Source organism: Teleopsis dalmanni, chromosome 2 (genome assembly GCF_002237135.1).
Source record: "Teleopsis dalmanni isolate 2A chromosome 2, ASM223713v2, whole genome shotgun sequence".
Classification (NCBI taxonomy): domain Eukaryota; kingdom Metazoa; phylum Arthropoda; class Insecta; order Diptera; family Diopsidae; genus Teleopsis; species Teleopsis dalmanni.
Genome location: NC_051847.1, coordinates 60,562,140 through 60,580,741, shown reverse-complemented (window position 1 = coordinate 60,580,741; position 18,602 = coordinate 60,562,140). Strand labels below are relative to the sequence as shown.

The 18,602-nt window shown below is 27.5% G+C and overlaps 1 non-coding gene and 1 pseudogene across 1 annotated transcript; both read right to left on the bottom strand.

The window, feature by feature from the left end:
• Positions 1–3,089: 3,089 nt before the first annotated feature.
• Trnan-guu lies at positions 3,090–3,163 on the bottom strand. The gene has a single exon. It is a non-coding gene; the product is annotated as a tRNA-Asn (tRNA).
• Positions 3,164–5,184: 2,021 nt separating this feature from the next.
• Positions 5,185–18,060, bottom strand: LOC119681775 (annotated as a pseudogene).
• Positions 18,061–18,602: the final 542 nt, after the last annotated feature.

The following is an 18,602-nucleotide window of genomic DNA, read 5'->3' as shown; positions in this document are numbered from 1 at the left end:
TATTTTAATTAAAGTTTTTATTAGATTAAAATATAATAAGCATAATCAAAATATAATTTTAAATAGTTTAATATTCTAATTCTGATTCTTTTAGAAAAAATGTCAAAATATTATTTGTGAAGTGAACCGAAAAATCGCGACGCCATTTTGATATTTTGGAGCAGCAATTGAAAATAATAAAAAAATGTTTTTGTAATTATATAAAATATATTATTTAGTTCAAAAAAATTGACTTTTTCAATTTAAATAATTATTGTGTGATTATTTTTTTTAAAACAAAAGTGTTTTTATGCTTACAAGTAAAATTGAATTTTTATTGCTGCTGCATATAAATAACAACAACAAAATTCTGCTAACTGATCTCAATACATTTTGGAGCAGCGCAGCGCAGCGACTGAGACTTTGCTTACTGATTGTTGTTGCATTGCAAGGTAAGTGAATGATGCTTTTGTTGTTTCTTTAAATGGAAAGTAAGAAGGAATAAAAACACAAAGAAAATAATAAAATAAGGAGAATAAGATTTGTATAGTTTGTTGTTTTTTTACACTAATTTTCATAAGGATATGTTATGATTGCAGTCGCAGTCACCAATTGTGGTTGTTTTCAATGAAAAATGAAAATTCGGCGTCAATGTTAATTTTTCATTTTGCATTGAAATCAACAACAATTGGTGATTGTGATATTATATTTAATATAATTCAATCAATACTACATATCTGTTCAACATTTTATTCATAGTGTTTAGAATAGTGTTTTGCCACAAGATTAAAAAAATTTAAACAATTTCGTAAGATATGCAAATATTTTCTAAATAACATTTGATCGATTAAGAGATCAGCTCTTAAACATTTTTTTATCTGACCAGGTATGTTAAGTTACTTTTTTGAGTAACCTCTAAAACAGATGTATTCTTACTCAGATCTACGAAGTATGTGTACGCATACAGCTGGCTAGAACTCATCTAACATATATATCATGGCCGTCTATCTTTAACAAATTGAACAATAGCGCCTATCTCTACCTATTTTAAATTTTTTAATGCACTCTATATTCAACACTATTGTTACCAAGGAATATATTCGAATTATCAATATGCCTGAATTATCAAAACTAACCTAAAAAGTATTAAATAATATTTTAATCTTAGACTTTTTAATATAACTTCAAAATATATGTTCAAAACATCCATTTAGTAGAAAAAAAGTGTACCTAAAATTATCTAAGTTTCATAAATAGGGCGATTACCATATTGCATTTCTAAATTTTGATGATAATGATAATAACGAATAACGTCCTAAGTGATACGAAACGAAGAACTGTCAATAAACAACAATAATGCCCTATGGGCAAGCACCTAATGGTAGCTTCTAGATTCTTAAGTACAGTACTATATATAAAATTATATGCGCTATCACAGTTAAAGTATCTTTAATTAGAACAGAAAAGTGATATATATTATTATTTTGAATTATTGAGGGAAAAAGAAAACCCATTTATTCGAATTACAGAGTTAACTAAGTAATTAATTTTTATGTTTTCTGTGTAGGATTATCAAGTCCTTGAATTACTGTGCCGATAGATGCTTCATTTCAGTTTTTGATGGAGAAAAGTTAAATTTAATATACTAATTGGTATATTATGGATACAAATTTTGAATAATTAGCGAAATGAAGGGAATCAGACTTGAAAGGGACTTTTTAACAATGTTTATGAATGTCTGTTAATAAAACTATGTTTGCACTACTAACTAATTATGTTGAATTTCGATGAAAAAGTTTATTTATTTCAATTATGATTTAGATATACTTTCTAAATAACTTAATAAATCATTATTTATTTTTATACATGTGTTCTATTATAGCTTTTTATGTCAAGGCAAGAGAAACGTGTTACAATGGAATTAAAAAATGGTGTAAAATCCCATTTCGAATACCAGTAACCCAAGTACCCAAGTAAAAAATAGTCGGCACAAAAATCCTTGAGTTATGAGAGGTTCAATTTTTCAAAAAACGTCTTAATAATAAAAGCGTGTTTTTGTTAAATATTCTATAATTTGATGTTTAATTGATTGGGTTTAGAAGTTAGATTGACTGAAAATTCATTTTGTTGAGTTATTTTTGATAATTTACTTGGAAATTTTTATTTATTTATCTATGTTAGTTGCAAATTTTATTTGCTCCGTTTAATTAGTTGTTGCAATTACATTATTATCATAAAACACTAATTAATCAAAAGTCTCAAAAATTAGAGTGTATCTATAGTTCTTCAACGAAATATCTGAAGAATGTGTCATATATTTTGAAACACATTAATGTAGTGAGTTTTACCCGTACACTAATTTTTTTCGATATATATTTACATTTACATGTATTTACATATTTTCCATGTATATATATGTCAAAATCGAGTTTTTAATATATAAAGAAATTGAGTTTTTAAGAAATAAATATAATAAATTAAACAAAAAACTGTTTAGTAAATATAAATCGTTCATTATAAAAATTAAATTATTATGTTTATAATATAATTATTTATAAATATAACGAATAGCTGTAACCATTTAAAAAGTTATTTTATTTTATGAATACAAGATTTTCAATTTCCTTTACGAAGTAATCAAGTCGTACTTTTAAAATGTGATACTTGCCATAATCAATTGTTACATATCAAGTATGAAGTAAACACCTTCACTTCATTTTTACAAGCATTGAATGCTCAACGTAGTTCATATGTTCATGCATTTATACTTTACAATGTAATATAAATATCTGGCAGACGACTATACCATAACGGTTAAATGTAATGCAATAACAACAATAATAAATATACCGTGAAAGTGAATTCTTATTTTATTAATAAGAATAATAATAGTCCATATTAATCTTCATTAGTCGAAATATTGGTTAGAATAAAATATGTTTTTTAAACTGATTTAAAAATTTGTATATTTTTTAAACAATTGACTGATAAGCCTGTTTAAAAATATATAAAAATAGCACAAAAAGTATGAAGTTAATGTAAAAAGAACAAATCACTTTTAATAAATGTTTTTAACATTTAAAAATATAGATTTTAATAAAAAGAGTACACGCCCCCGGGTGGGCTCGAACCACCAACCTTTCGGTTAACAGCCGAACGCGCTAGCCAATTGCGCCACGGAGGCGATGTCTGTCCACATGTCATAAGAACTTAATGTCACACTTCCCAGAACGAGGAAATATACTTCAAGAATATAAGAATCAGAACATTTGATAATCCATAAATAAAAACTAGAGTCTGAAACGTATACAAATTTCAAAAAGTATATATGATATATAATAATCCGGAGCTCAATATAAAAACACTGCATAACTTTATTATCATTTTAAAAGCTTTTTTCACCACATAACAGATCCCAGTAGAAAACGGATCGATCCGTCATCGAAGACGTCTTCAAGACATGGATACATACATGAAGACCGATCGATCCAAATGTATGACGGTCTTTGAAGACACTTTCATACAAATTAGCCAAATGTCTTCAATGAATTTTTGTGTACATGTCTCGAAGACCGTCTCGAAGACCATGTCTTGCATAACGGACGCATTCGACAGAAAGTTGTGCGCTCTTAGTGCAGTGCTCATATAATTTTTTCACCCTTTTTTTATTTCTACTCTTTTATTGCGCTCTTTAAATTTTAAATGAATTTCAATTTTCTCTTTAAATAAGTAGAAAGAAATTGTTGTATTTTGTACTTTTATTTATTTTATATAATAATTTTTTACATTACATTCAAAATTAACAGTTTTAGAAGTAAATTATAAATTTTATTATAAATTATTATAAATTTTATTAAGATATTAAAAATAAACTAGTAAAAACTAGTAAACGTAATACAAATTAATTTAAATATTTAACTTAATATAACTTAACATATCTAAAATTAACTAAAACTAATATAAAATAATTTATAGCATTTCGCTATCATCAATTGTTGAAGTTTTATATGTTTCAAAAGCGTTGAAGAGGATTTTGGTACAATTAAACCTTCTGATCTTAAGAGTTCTAAAATATCTTTACCACAATGCCTGTTAATCCTGTGTTTTTAAATATAACAGCTAATTTTTCACAAGTGTTTTCAGTTTTTTTATTTTCAACATCCTTTGTTTCGTTTCTAAAACAACTTTCACTGGAATTATTGTCTTCAATATTAATATCAATATATTTTCCAGGAACTAAGTCACTATTTAATTTGTTTTGATTTTATTTCTTTTTTTTTAATATTTCGTAGTTTAATGATTTTGTTTCTTTATTTATTTTGATTTTTTTAATATTTATTTCACAAATGTTTATTCACTACACTTCAAAATTATTGCGTCACTTCGCTTATAAAACATAGCGTCTGAGGCAAAATTCAAATACGTTGCTATGAACACTAAAAATGAGAGAGAAAGCAAAGAAAGAATATTTACATTCATGTTTTAAGCAATTGTTTTGCAAATTTGCTTGAACATGCGGACGCGGTATCAAAGACCGTCTTGAAGACAATGTCTTCGAAGACCACTTTTTCTACTGGGATACGTTAATAATATAATTTTTATATATGTATAATTTAATTTATATATAAATTATATATTTAAATATATATTTGTATTATAATATATATTATATATAAATAATTATAATTATATATATAATTATTATTTATATATGTATGTACATAGATATTATTTTTATAAATATAATAATATATAAATATTTATATTTGTCTTTATGCTCTATTAAAAATATACTCACATATGACATATCATATTTGATAAACTTTAAAGACTTCTTTCTATTCCAACTCTTTTGATTGATATTTGGAATAATTTTTATAAAGATAAGCTGTTTAGTAACAAAACAAGCCTTCAAGTGAGTAACGCTAAGTTTCTATTTCAAGCAACGACTGCATCATTTTATGACGCTGAGAAAATGAAACCTTGAAACCAATCTGAAATAAACATTCTTTGCCATTGTTAAGATAGTTGAAATGAATGATTCACATAGCTCTCTTATCAGTCTCAGAAATGCAAGCAAATAAATCTAATCATTGCAAAGGCAGATTTTGCCAATGACATGATTTCTAACAGAACTAATAAATAAGTTAATTATTTTACTTAATATAAAAAAGAATGAATAAATTTTATTTTTCATATTGTATTTCAATTTAATATTATTTTATTTTTTATATTTTATTTCAATTATTAAATTATTAATACTAGAATGCATCATAGCATCACAGTCTACGCCTTTTTGTAATTATGGCACTGAATTAAGTATGTTTTTTTCGCAATTCAGCTGCATTCTTCAGATTTATCTGAATTTTCTTTAATTATAAAAACTTCATTCATTTCAACAGCATCAACTGTTATGGCACGTAGCGCCACTTCAGCATTTGAAACTTTTCTTCCAGTGCGAAAATAGTTCTCAATTTCTAATAATGTGCGTCCTCTTGTCTCTGGTACAAAATAATATATGTATGCCACACCAATTAGAGACACAAAGCCATAAAATGCAAATACATTTGCTGTGCCCATACTGGTTTCCATGGTTGGATATAATTTGAGCACTAAAAATGATACTAACAAACCAAAGGATACTGTTAGTCCAGATGCACTGCCGCGTACGCGTTGCGGAAAGACTTCTGAAGTCATGAAGAACGGCAAAGTCAATACCGAACCAACCGCAGGAGGCTAGTATCAACATACAAGCGGACATACCAAAAGCCGATACAATACCTGCAGGTCTTCTACCCCACTTTTCGAAAATGCTGCTCATAAAAAATGTTGTGATAATACGTGCGAGACCTACCAGTACAGCGCAAAGAACGGGATCTGTAGAGACTCCAGCTCGTGTGGCAATTTGTACGGCATAAACGATAACAACAACAATACCTGACCATTGTTGAAATGCAAAGAAAGCAATCATTACTAAGAGTGGCTTATAGACTTCTGGTGACTTAATAGCTTGAAACACAGACTCCGTTTCAGCGGTGGTACGACTTAAATCGGCAGTTTTCTTTATTTGTGCGAGTTCAGTTTCGAATTCATCGTATATTGTTAGATCTTTAAGTTGTAAGCATATTATATTCATTCAAATATTAGTTAAAAATTGTGTATAATTACCTTCCTTGTTTAAGCCACGGAAATATTTTAGCGATTTTCGTGCCTGTTCTACTCGACCCTTTTGCATCAACCAGCTGGGACTCTCAGGTATTGGAAACACACAAATTGTTGATATAATCTGATATATGCAAGATATAATGGATATCAGCTGCCAATCGTTCTAAAATAAAATAGAACTTGCATTATCTATTAAACAAATATTCTTACGGCTTTGAACTTACTCTAATGAAATATCCTAGAATATACATAAACAATATTCCGGCAGCAATGCCAATAGATGTACCCATTATTAAACGGCCACGTATTTTAGGTAAACTTATTTCAGCGGAATAAACTCCAACTGGTGAAACGCATAAACCAATCATTATACCTATATTGAAAGTTATTATAAAGTTCTTATACAAATTTTTCTTATAGCAAAATTCATTATATATTTTAACAAATTACCAGAAAGAAATCTACCAATTAACATTTGAACATAAGTCGCATTGCGATCTGTGTGTAGGGGTGCTGCTGCTAAAAAAGCCCAACCCAGAACTCCTACAATATTTGTGAAAATAATAGTATTTTTACGCCCTATGCGATCCATTAAATATCCTACTAGCAAACCACCTAAAGGACAGGCCATTGTATTGATTGAAGCTATTAAAAAAATATTATATACTAATTGTTTGATAAGATAGAGTTAAGTCTTACAAAACCAACTGGACTCATCGGACCCCAGCACAAATGTTTCCAACGGATTAGTTAGTTGACCCAAGGTTACAGAAGGTATTGCTACAGCCATACCACCACCTAGTACTCCAGTATTACCCAGGAAAACCATTAATTCCTTTTAAAATATTTGTATTATCAATCAAAAAAACGTTTAATTATTTATGCTACATCTGAATTTTATAGTTACCTGTCTTAGCACCGCTTTTCTACGTTCCCCTAACGGCTTGGCAGTTGGAGCCTTCTTCACGCCATTACTCACTATAATAGGAGTTTTACTATTTTTTTGTAGGCATTCAAGTTCAGTTTGCTTGGACATTGTGTACCGATTTGTTGGTAGAAGTTTAAAAGATATATTTGTCCTTAAAGCTTAAAGAATATTACAAATAAAAAATAATTACGGATAATATGTGAATATTATTTGTGTTTGAATTTTGAAGATTAATTAAGTTCTGTGATTATTTAAAATTTATAATAAATTTCAATATTATATTGGTATCGTGGTATATAACAGACTTAACTATTGGAGAGTTCATTTCAATATTATATTGGTATCGTGGTATATAACAGACTTAACTATTGGAGAGTTCATTTTCCAATAGTTCCAATAGGGATTTTTTATATAATAAAATATAATAATCATAATAAATCAAGTTAGCTTAATTTGTGTTTATTTAGTCTTTTTAATGTGATCATTTCTAATCAGTTGGTAAATCCATAAAATGCAATTGGTATTTTAATGTCTATATTATATATATATATTATACAATAATCTAACTATATGTTTGATATATTATGTAGTATTTATAATGGATGCATATTTATATTTATAATGGATAAAACTGATTAGTAGACTCATATGATTTGTACACATTATTGTTTTAAAAGCGGCCATCAACATAATAGAAGGGTATATCAAATTTCGTTAAAAAGAGAATTTTCAAAAACGCTTCTTAATATCTGAATTTCTTTTTTCTAGGATCTGGGAATTATCTACTAAATTTAATGTACTTTTGAAGGAAACACTTTACGTATGTTATTTGTATATTCCATATAATTTCATAAAGTTATACTCAAACAAAATGTTGACATTTTATCAGAATATATCTGTTTTTATTTACTTGTATATACATTGACGAACTTGAAACTCTCACTATACACACACTCAATGCCATAAAGTTACCCTGAAGAATTCAAATGGAATTTGCAATAAATAACATTTGTTATTAAAAATTCTCAGTATTTTTAAGTATCATTTTTCAAAATTCATGGATCAGTCTTTTGTGTAGTTTAACGTCTTATTGTTAATATGATTGTGTCAAGTTACTGAACTTAACTATAAAATACACATATTTGAAGAATGATTATAGGAGATGTCATAATCCGATTTTCTATCATAAACCCAAAAAACGTCAGTAACATATTAGTTGGGTAATGCTCTGAGAATTAAAGTCTTTATTTAAATAACTTGTTGTTGTAAAATTTTAATTTAGACATAGTAGTTTCCCTATATTCATATCGAAATTAAATATTATCCATTTCATGGTTTTGAATTTTTTGCACTATGTCAGTAACACATGTCAAACAGAACTGTCATCTAAAGCATTATATGATTAGTATAAGATTCGCCATTTTATAATTTAAATCGTTTAACAACCGCTGAATATATATTAAAATTGTGAAAATTAATTTAAAAAAATGGTGAATCTGTAGTAAATGCATTTCAAATCAAATTTTCTTCACATATTTTAACAAGTCCCATTGTCTTATCTGGAGCAGCCAACTACTGAAAATCCACAAATAACTGTCAAAACTGTCAAAAACATATAGCGAAAAAATCCCTGTATGTACTTTGGTCTGAAAATGTGTTAGTCCTGCACTGCTTTACTAATTACTAATTAGTAATTACTAATTACTAATTTTTTGTTTCGGGAGATTAAAGATATAGTTATGAAAGATATATAATTTAAACAGGAAGGTGTCACAAATCATGCAATATCTCTGATTTAGAACCGTCAAGTATTTAGTTTAGTATTTAGTCAAGATTCGTAATTTAATGTTAATGTTTACATATCATTATGTATATACTTCATTATGAACAAAAAATTACAAACATCTAGTTTGATGTTTATTTCGTAATAAAGCTTAATTCATTATAGCACATAAGTGCCATTTATAAGCACTTTATGTTATACAATATAATTCAGTTGTATATAAAGATATTCAAATCAAGTTGTAAGAAAAGATTGTTGTTAATAATAATTTTTGATAATAATAGTGTCTCATCTACTATCATTGGAATATAAACTTAATGCGGATAATCAGTCCAAAGAAAATTTGTAACCATTTTATAATAATCATTCGTTTTATATACAAATTAACATACAGAATGTTTAGGAAGTTATTATATTATTAAATTCATGTAATTAGAGAGGCTTTTAATTATATATATACTTAAATTTATAAGGTAAATCATAATTGTTTTCTGATATGTTAATGAAGGTGTAGATAGTGCACTTACAATATTGGTATCGTTTTTATAAAATATAGAACACATCAATAAAATAGCTTTCTGTAGGTACGTTATGATACGATAATTATCTTATTATTGTTATTGGGCACCCCAATCTCTTATTATTTAAGGATTTCATTCTTTATATATGAATGATGTATGCAAAATCAGTAATTTTTTGTTTTTATTTATTAATAGATATGAAGACACTCATACTGAAAGGTGTGATAACAAACAATTTGATGTATGTGTAACATGTCATCCAACTTGAAACAGTGATAATAAAAATTATTTGAATGTCCTACGTCAATACTAACATCGGTTTACAAATAAAAAATAATTACTGGAGAAAAAAAAGGTTTTGTAAGATTGATTTGACTGAGTAGTATATATGCGTAAATTCCGCGAGGGTGTGAATTGAATGTGTTCCTGAAATAAATTTTTAAAAAGCCCAGAAAGAAATACGTTGAAAAAAAATTTGTGGAATTGTTTTATGAAGAAAGGCATATATTTTGCAGCTGTTTGAATAATTATTTTAAATGAAAATAATAATTATTGCTATACCAAATATTAATATTTAAATCTTCTAGGAATTATTATTTGTTCCACCTTCTTTTGTCAGAAAAAATTTAACTGAATATTCAGAACTATTAATGTCATCACATATAAATTGCCAATTACTTCCACTAGGTAATAGCCAGTAAGATAGTCAAATGTTTTTCAAATAGTATAAACAGTTTAAAAGAGGTAGAGAAAGCATTGAAAACATTAATTGTCATCTATGACAATTAAAATCAACTAATACACAACAGTTTAAAGAAATCAAAGACTTGGTATTTAAAAGACATCAGTTGATAATTGGAGACCCAAAATTATATTGGGAAGAGTGACAGATCAGGCACCATCTCACACAGCATTGGTTTTTTAAAACCATTTCGCCAAAATATTAACTTATAACGTTTCACAATCGTATTTGCCTAATTTGGCATCATTTGACTTTAGTTATTCCCTAAGCTCAAGAGACCGGTACGGGGTTAATGTTTCGAATCACATTGCCCTTTTTAAAAAATTGAATATAATATAATATAAGCAATGATTTTAAAAGTTATCTAAGTCACAAGATGTGTTCATCTTGTTAGGATTGATAAACTGATATTTTTGATAATACATGAGCGATATGGATGTTTTGAGATATTAAGCAATTGCTCCATAACTTTGATAAAAACCTAAAGCTTTGCTCTTTAAAATATCTTAAATGTTTCAAATTGAACTTCTTGATTGCTTTTGAAATAACAATATAGTTACAATATATATACGTGTACTTTCTTATGATTAGCTATCGCGTATATTTTCAATGTACAAATAGATTTACAGACATCACTAAACTAATTAGTCTTAGTCATACAGATCAAGAGATATGTAGTTTATATAATGTCAAACGCTTCTTTGACCGCATAACAAATATTCTGTTAAGAGAAGACTATTCAGAATAGTTTGGCATATACAGTACTTAACACATACATTCAATGTACTGAGGAAAATTCCATATCTTTTACTAAAATTTTAATACTTAAAGATCTAAAAAATAAGGTAGATACAATGAGTCTAACTCGTAATTGCAATAAAAAGCAAGCTGAAATAACAAGTTATTATCATAAAGTGTGATTGCAATTATTTTATTATAAATAAAAATAAGTATTTATATTATTTTCTAATAAACTTTGTGTTAACCCTTTTTATTAATTTTTTCTTTTTTTCAAAACATCCTTTATTGGATATGAGTAGTACAATCTTAAGTATTAGTTAATTTATTACTATTACTGAATTGTACACTGGTTTACTGAACTAGTGTTCAGCTCCCATAAACTTTTTATTTGATTTAAAAATAACACCCTCGAAATCTATTAGTTGAAATCTCCGAGGTCGTACTGTATATTTATAATTAATAGGTGTATACCATATAGATGTGCTCAGTAACTTTATATGCCTGTATTCTGTAGTCTGAAGGTACTACTTTAATTCCTTCTCTATAAAATAATAAAACTTAGAATCAACCGTTTTTTTTTCTTTACTATTTTTATTAAATAAAAGTTTCCTAGATAAATCTACTAAATGGGTTATTTAATTTTCTGATAAATTGCAATCTCATGGCTTTTTAGATTTTTACAATCTTTTGACATATGTTATGAAAGTGTTTAATGCATCGAGGAAAAAATATACTTGATTATGTATTCCTTACATAAGCTCTTATAAGTCATATGTAGGTTTTATTTGTGTATTTTTTTAATTTTTATTTACAAAAAAAAATAAATATTTGATACTATTGAATAGATATTAAAATGTTTTTAGTGATATTTAATAGCACTTAATAGTAGAACGATGATTTCAGCTATTTAAGACTTTATTCGAATATCTAATGAGCTGCAATACAATAATAGTACTTTATTAATAATATATTTACATCAGTTGTTTATACCGAGCACTGCCACAAGTTGTGCCGTAGTACAATTTTTGTGTTATTCAATCTTTATTTTTCCTAAATAAGGCAGAAAGAAATTAACAAAGATTACCTGAGCTCCAAAAAATTGTATGAAATACACCTAATTAGCAACCATTAATCAAACGTCACAAAAGTTTTGCATCAAAAATTCACAAAATTACATCCAATTAAGATTGTTTGCTTTTCTTAAAGAAAGCACTTGTTTAAACATAACATGCTCGTATCTATGATATCATATATATTGATATTAAATACAATTTTAAGAAAGACGCACCAATTTTCAACGCAAAGCACTTAGTAGTAACCTGGCATCCGCGAACTTATGAAATACTCGACTGCACAGATCCGAAGACGCACTTAGCCACTTGCGACCACGATTACAACTAATAAATTTGTTAGTTATTGATTAGATATCGATTTAGGGTAGTTAACTCTTTACAAAATACAATTGCTTTTTATTTTATTTTGCACTTCCCAGCAAACAATCTATCACGCTATTATCATACATATTTTCTACCCTTTGAACAATTTATGCGCATTTTGTAAACAACACTTCACGATTAGTTATCATTTACACAGCACCTGGTTTGGTTGATTTATTTATTTATATGATTTTATTTTTTTTTTTTTTCAAAGGACATCGGGGCTATACGTTATCCTTCCGGTTAAACGGCTTTCAATTCACTTTCGAGCTGTTTTCCACTATCTTGAACGACTATTCGCATTAAGAACTGGAAAACAACTGTTGCCGAGTGTGACGTTATGTGTACAATGCACGCCGAACTATTAATTGAACTGAATGTGTCAATTTATGCAACTCGAAATGCATGCAAATAGATACTCACATACAAACAGACAATTAGACACTCAGTCATCTGTTTTCATTTTACGATTTTTTGTATCTAAACTCAAAGCGATTGGAACAATTGTTGCAAATTTTATTATAAGAAAATGTTGCAGTGTTTAATTGCCAAAGCTAAATAAATTGTGAAACTTTTGTGAACAGCTTGAAAGCCTCTCTTACTACTGAGAAATATTACCTCATGTCGTGCTGGAGCTATTGCTCTTGACATTGAATATTAACTGAAATTTAACAACCGACATAAGGGTTGATAACAGTTTGAAAAAAGTAAATTATATTGTATATTGTATTTTTATTTGTAGCTTCGAATGTCACACGAAAATAAATAAACAAATAAGTTAAAATAAATACTATGTCTTCGGTCTCAAAACAGTGAGGTAGAAGTACAAGGGATACTGAGACTACTCGCTGATTCTCAATGTCACCATAAATTTGCACTATTTTTACGTGATTGGCATTATAATGAAGAAAAGCTATATTGAGTTCATCAAAATACGGTTGAAATACGGCGCTTGTATCTTCAGAGATATTTCGTAAAACACATACAAACATTTCGTACAGACACGTGAAGTATTAATAAGCATCACAGGAATTAGTGGAATTGAAATTTTTGCTACCCTATGTGTCCTATATGACTATCTTTTTAGATTGAAAGCATAAATTCCTGTTTTGACTAATGCTTTCAAATTTTTTGCAAGAATTTCTGTTATTCATTTGTCTGTTATTCACATACTTCAATAATCTGACCCCTAAATTCAGTACTTCTTCAGTTGAATAGTTGTAGGTAGGTTTATTAGTTTCTGCTCTCAATATTATTGAAATCTATGAACAACAGAAAGTTTATACTTGTATAAATTTAAATTGATTTTTGTTTCGATAGTTTTAACTCATTTTTAAATATATATACTTTTATATATGTAGGTAGCACATTCTTTTTTGAAACGTTAAAAACATCAACATTATTGCATCTGCTCACAAAAACATTTAGAGAATCCAGATAGCTGATGTTTATAAATACAGCATATGTCTTCCACAGCTCTCGTAAACTTTTAAGGTGATTTCTTAATCCAAGAAAAAGAAAACAGAATAAAGGTGGACGTGGATGCATTTTAGTATTTACCAATATGTAAATATTGATATTATTTATTAAGTTTATCTATTAAGTTTATTCTATACAAATTTCTAGCCAAAAGTGCAAAATATCTTAAAAACTGTTTATTCATAAATCAAATTTTCAATAAATTAAATACCTTATGCTCAATCTGTTTTAATGTCTAAATGGGTTCAAAAATTCAGATTGCATGAAGTTGATTTCTTAGAAAAATTTTAATCATTTCTGCAGAATCCTTTTTTTTCTTCTACCAATAATTTATTTATTTATTTATAATCTTTCTATAACCTATTGTTTTTTCATAAACGCCATTTGAAGGAAATCACCTACTGTACAAAGTCACTAGAGCAAAGTTACTCAATCTAAAATGTAACGAAAAAATATTCAAAGTGTAGAACGGTAAAATAATCACTTAAAAGATTTTACAAGAACCGGTACCATTAATGTCCTTAAAAATAATACCATGAAAGAAGAGAATACAATATTTTACTGACAGGACTCTCAAATTCGGTAGGGAAGAAAAATGTGTTATCGACACCAATGTTAAATGCAAAAGATCATGGAGTTTCGACGGAATTATTTTTTAGACCCTCTTAAAGACGATATCATGATTAATTCTGAAATACTTAACTACTCAACTACATAAATTGAATTATTCACCTTGAAAAAGTGCTAGTTTTTTTTTATTATAAATTCAAAAGAAAGTAATTTACCATCAAGATAATTCCAAATCCAAGTTTTTACAGTTTGTATGCAATATATTATCATATTCTCCAGATCTGGCAGTTTTAATTGTGCTACTTCCGAAAATATGACAAAATGAAGATCATATAATTAACTAAAATATTTATATTTATTTGTACTGGCTGAAGGTGATCAATGTTTTGTTTTTTAAATTTCAATAGAGCGTTGAAAAGTTTTAGACGTTAACATTTAGTAAAGTTTAACATCAAGAAATTGTTTCGGCGTTCAATTTCTGATATAATTCAGGAAATATTATTTACTTTAAAAACTATTTCTAAATTATTTCATAACGTATTGTTATGCGGTTATGTCTAAATTCTGTATTATATCATATATATTGTATTATATACTATATATTGGATATATATACTAGATTATATACTATATACATGAGATATACATATTAAATCATATACATATACAAAAAATCATAAATATAGAAAAAATATATATGTATATATTGGATATTTATACGTGTAGATAAACACATATTATTATAGTAGCTATTGAAACTATTCAATATTTTTACTTTTCCCTTAATCCCTTTTTTAACAAAAAAGTTCTACTTCTCCCACCTCACTATTTGATTTATACTTGCATGCTAAATAATCGAATTTTTTTAAATATTGTTTTACTTTATTTCCCATAAAAATGCCACTAAAATCGAATTGCTGGAATGTTGCCAATTTAGTAATTTCTTTTCTCAAGGAAAGTGCAGATATATTTGCTGTAAAGAAAATTTGAATTTTAACAAAAAAGTACATATTTGGTATTATATATGTATTACATAGCTACATATGTATGTATAAATATCAAAAATTTGTTAAAACATTATGCAATTTGTGTAAAAATTCATAAATATGTATAAATCAAAATATTTTATTTGAAAAAGAAATATTTTAATAAAATCAATCAATTATTTTTCTTCTCAAATATTTCTGTTACTTGCATGTTTTAGAGAGATAGTTCTTAATTTTTATTATTTTGTTTTCTGTTCAAGAAAATTAATATTTCAATATTTTAAATAAATTCAATATTTTATTACATAACGAAACAGGTGCTGAAGAACTTACAATTTATAAATCATAAGTTATATTATAACTTATAAATTATATATATAGAGATGATTCTATCATCCTATTCAAATATTAACCGAAGCAGAAACTAAAAATTCATATAAAAGAAGTTATAAATTATAAAATTTATAAATTTAATGTAAAGATTATTCAAATTTATTAGTAAAAAACACTTCAAATTATCAATGAATTAACATCTCGGCTCGAAATGCTCTTATCAAAATAGTGGTTTTTGAGCTTTACGAATAGAAAACTCACACGAGGCTATGTAAGGTAAAGAACTATATAATGCCCAAACAACTGTAACTAACCCTAAATAAGAAAAAATACACTGTCTACTTGAGGCACATTTTAAATTACGATTGGAGAACAAAATATTGTTGTGAAAAGTTATGTATAAATCAGTTAAATCAACTTCGTGGCACTGTAATTACCTTTTGTATCAAAGTACTACAAGGTTCCCATAAAAAATACTAAGAAATATACTCAACGTTCTGTAGAATATATCAAACTACTCCCCTTTTAGGTTCTGATAGTTAATTTTGTAAGTTAAGAAATTTAAAAATCTAGCAGGATATAGAGGAGAATGCGGCATCCCACTAAGCTAGCTGTAAATCAACTGAGCTAATCAACAGCCAGTCTGTTAGTAGCACAAACTGTCAGGTTTTGGACCTATCAACTAGTGTTAACATATAAATTAATATATCTAAAATAAAGCAATTAGAAGTATCTTCTATAAACATCATATTATATTTCTATGATTTGTTTTAATCGATTAATTAATAATAATTATAAATAAATTACAAATAGAGACGATTTTGTTAAAAGGAACGTTAGTCGTTGCTGTCATTTCTTAAAGTAAGTGATTCCTTACTAGTATAAAAAAAAACAAAAAAAATCTCAATAAGTTCTCTATTCAGTTGAAATCCTTGTTATAAAATTATAGTCTTTCACATATTCGAAGAAGTGGTACTGTACCGATAAGTTATTTAAAATTACTTAAAAGGATCTAGTACTGTAAGATGACCCATGCACGACTTAAAGTCTTATTGTATTTCACACCTAATACCAAGGTTTAGACAATATATTAAAGTAAAAATTTTATCTAAACTTCAATCACAAATTAGTTTTATTTAATTCCGGACCTATAAAATAGATCTCCTTGTTGAAATTTGTAGTTCGTAGGCAATAAAAATCTTCAGAAAAAATTATTTTAAGCTCTATATTTACTTATAATTGCAATCCAAATTTCTTAGTGGAATTATACCAAATGATTATCATAATCAGTGGTGTGAGAAGTACCTACAGGGGAGTAATAGACTTTTATCTGCGAATATAGCAGATGAATGCAAATATTTTTAACAAGATTTTGCTGAACTGATAGTGTATTCGATTAAAATTGAAATTTACTTCTTAGGTTAATCCTTTAAGTAGAACCTAGAACCTTTGACGAAGCTCAGTACGCTGTTTAGTGGGAGATTTTGTAATTAATCAAGAGCTCCTAAAGTGTTGAGTCGTATATTAGCTGTGCAAAAACAGTGTAGATGAGAGGCAAACTTTTCGTCTTCCCCACAGCTGTAACAGGTATGATTGAAAGGAAAAATCAGTCTTCTAATATGATTCCCTAGTTTGCAGTGACGTGTAAGTAAACCACTATAAGACTGATATCTCTACAAAGTATCTCAATGAGAATATTGGATTTCCAGATTGCATACTGATGTCTGCATATTTTTGAGTCTTCCCATCTTTTATTTTTATTTAACTGATACTGTTATATTAATAATTAATCTACAAACTATCTCAGTTTTAAGTAAAGAACTTTTGCTTTTAATTTTTAATTAATCCTTGATTTGTCCAAAACTTACGATCGCTCGCTAAACAATTTGTTACTAAAGTTTACCACAAAATTAGTAAAATATTACAGAATTGTTTAATTTTAGTTTGTTGTGTATTTTACTTTAAAAATAAAAAAAAAACTTTAAATACATTAAAAACAATTTTATTTAAAAAAAAATATTTTTAATAGAACTATTAAAGTTTTACCTGTTTTTGGATAATTTAAAATACCAGCACCGATTAAAACTATGCAATCAACTTTCGCAGCTGTTTTGTATGATATATCAAATTACACAAACACAGACGGTTTTAGATAAAATTATTATATTATCTAAACGAAAACGATTGTAAAAACTATGATATCATCATATTATCACTATTTGCAGGAAATTTTTCAAACAGTTTAAAATAATATTTATGGTATCCTTACATCCGCGATTTGTAAAAGCTTACGACTGCAGAGATCTAAATGTGCACATTCTATCCCTTGACGATGATTATACGTAATAGTTTTTTAAATTATTGATTAGATATCGATTTAAAGTGGTTAACCCGTTATGTCACACAATTTACATTAAGACCGAAAAGTTTTCGGAAATTCTCATTTAAAATTCGCGCGCTGTATATTTCGACTATTTAAGTTGAGTGAGTTTGCAGCAATAGGACAGATACCTATGCCAAAAATGAGCGCGATCTGTCAGACAGTTCGTTTACGGCAGCTGTTGAAACCAGTTCACCTCAGTAGGGCGTTGCGAAAAAAACAATGGAAAAAAATATTGAACAAAGAGTTTGCATCAAATTTTGTGTTTCGAACGAAATTTCGTGTGCAGAATCGTTGCGAATGCTACAAAAGGCTTATGGGGAATCAGTTTTATCGAAAACTCAAGTTTATGAGTGGTACAAAGCCTTCCAGGACGGTCGTACGACCGTCGAAGACATTTCGCAACGCACTACTGAGGTGAACTGGTTTCAACAGCTGCCGTAAACGAACTGTCTGACAGATCGAGCTCATTTTTGGCATAGTAATTAAGGACAGTGCTGCCAAACTACATAAACTTAAAATATCGAAAAATATACAGCGCGCGAATTTTAAATGAGAA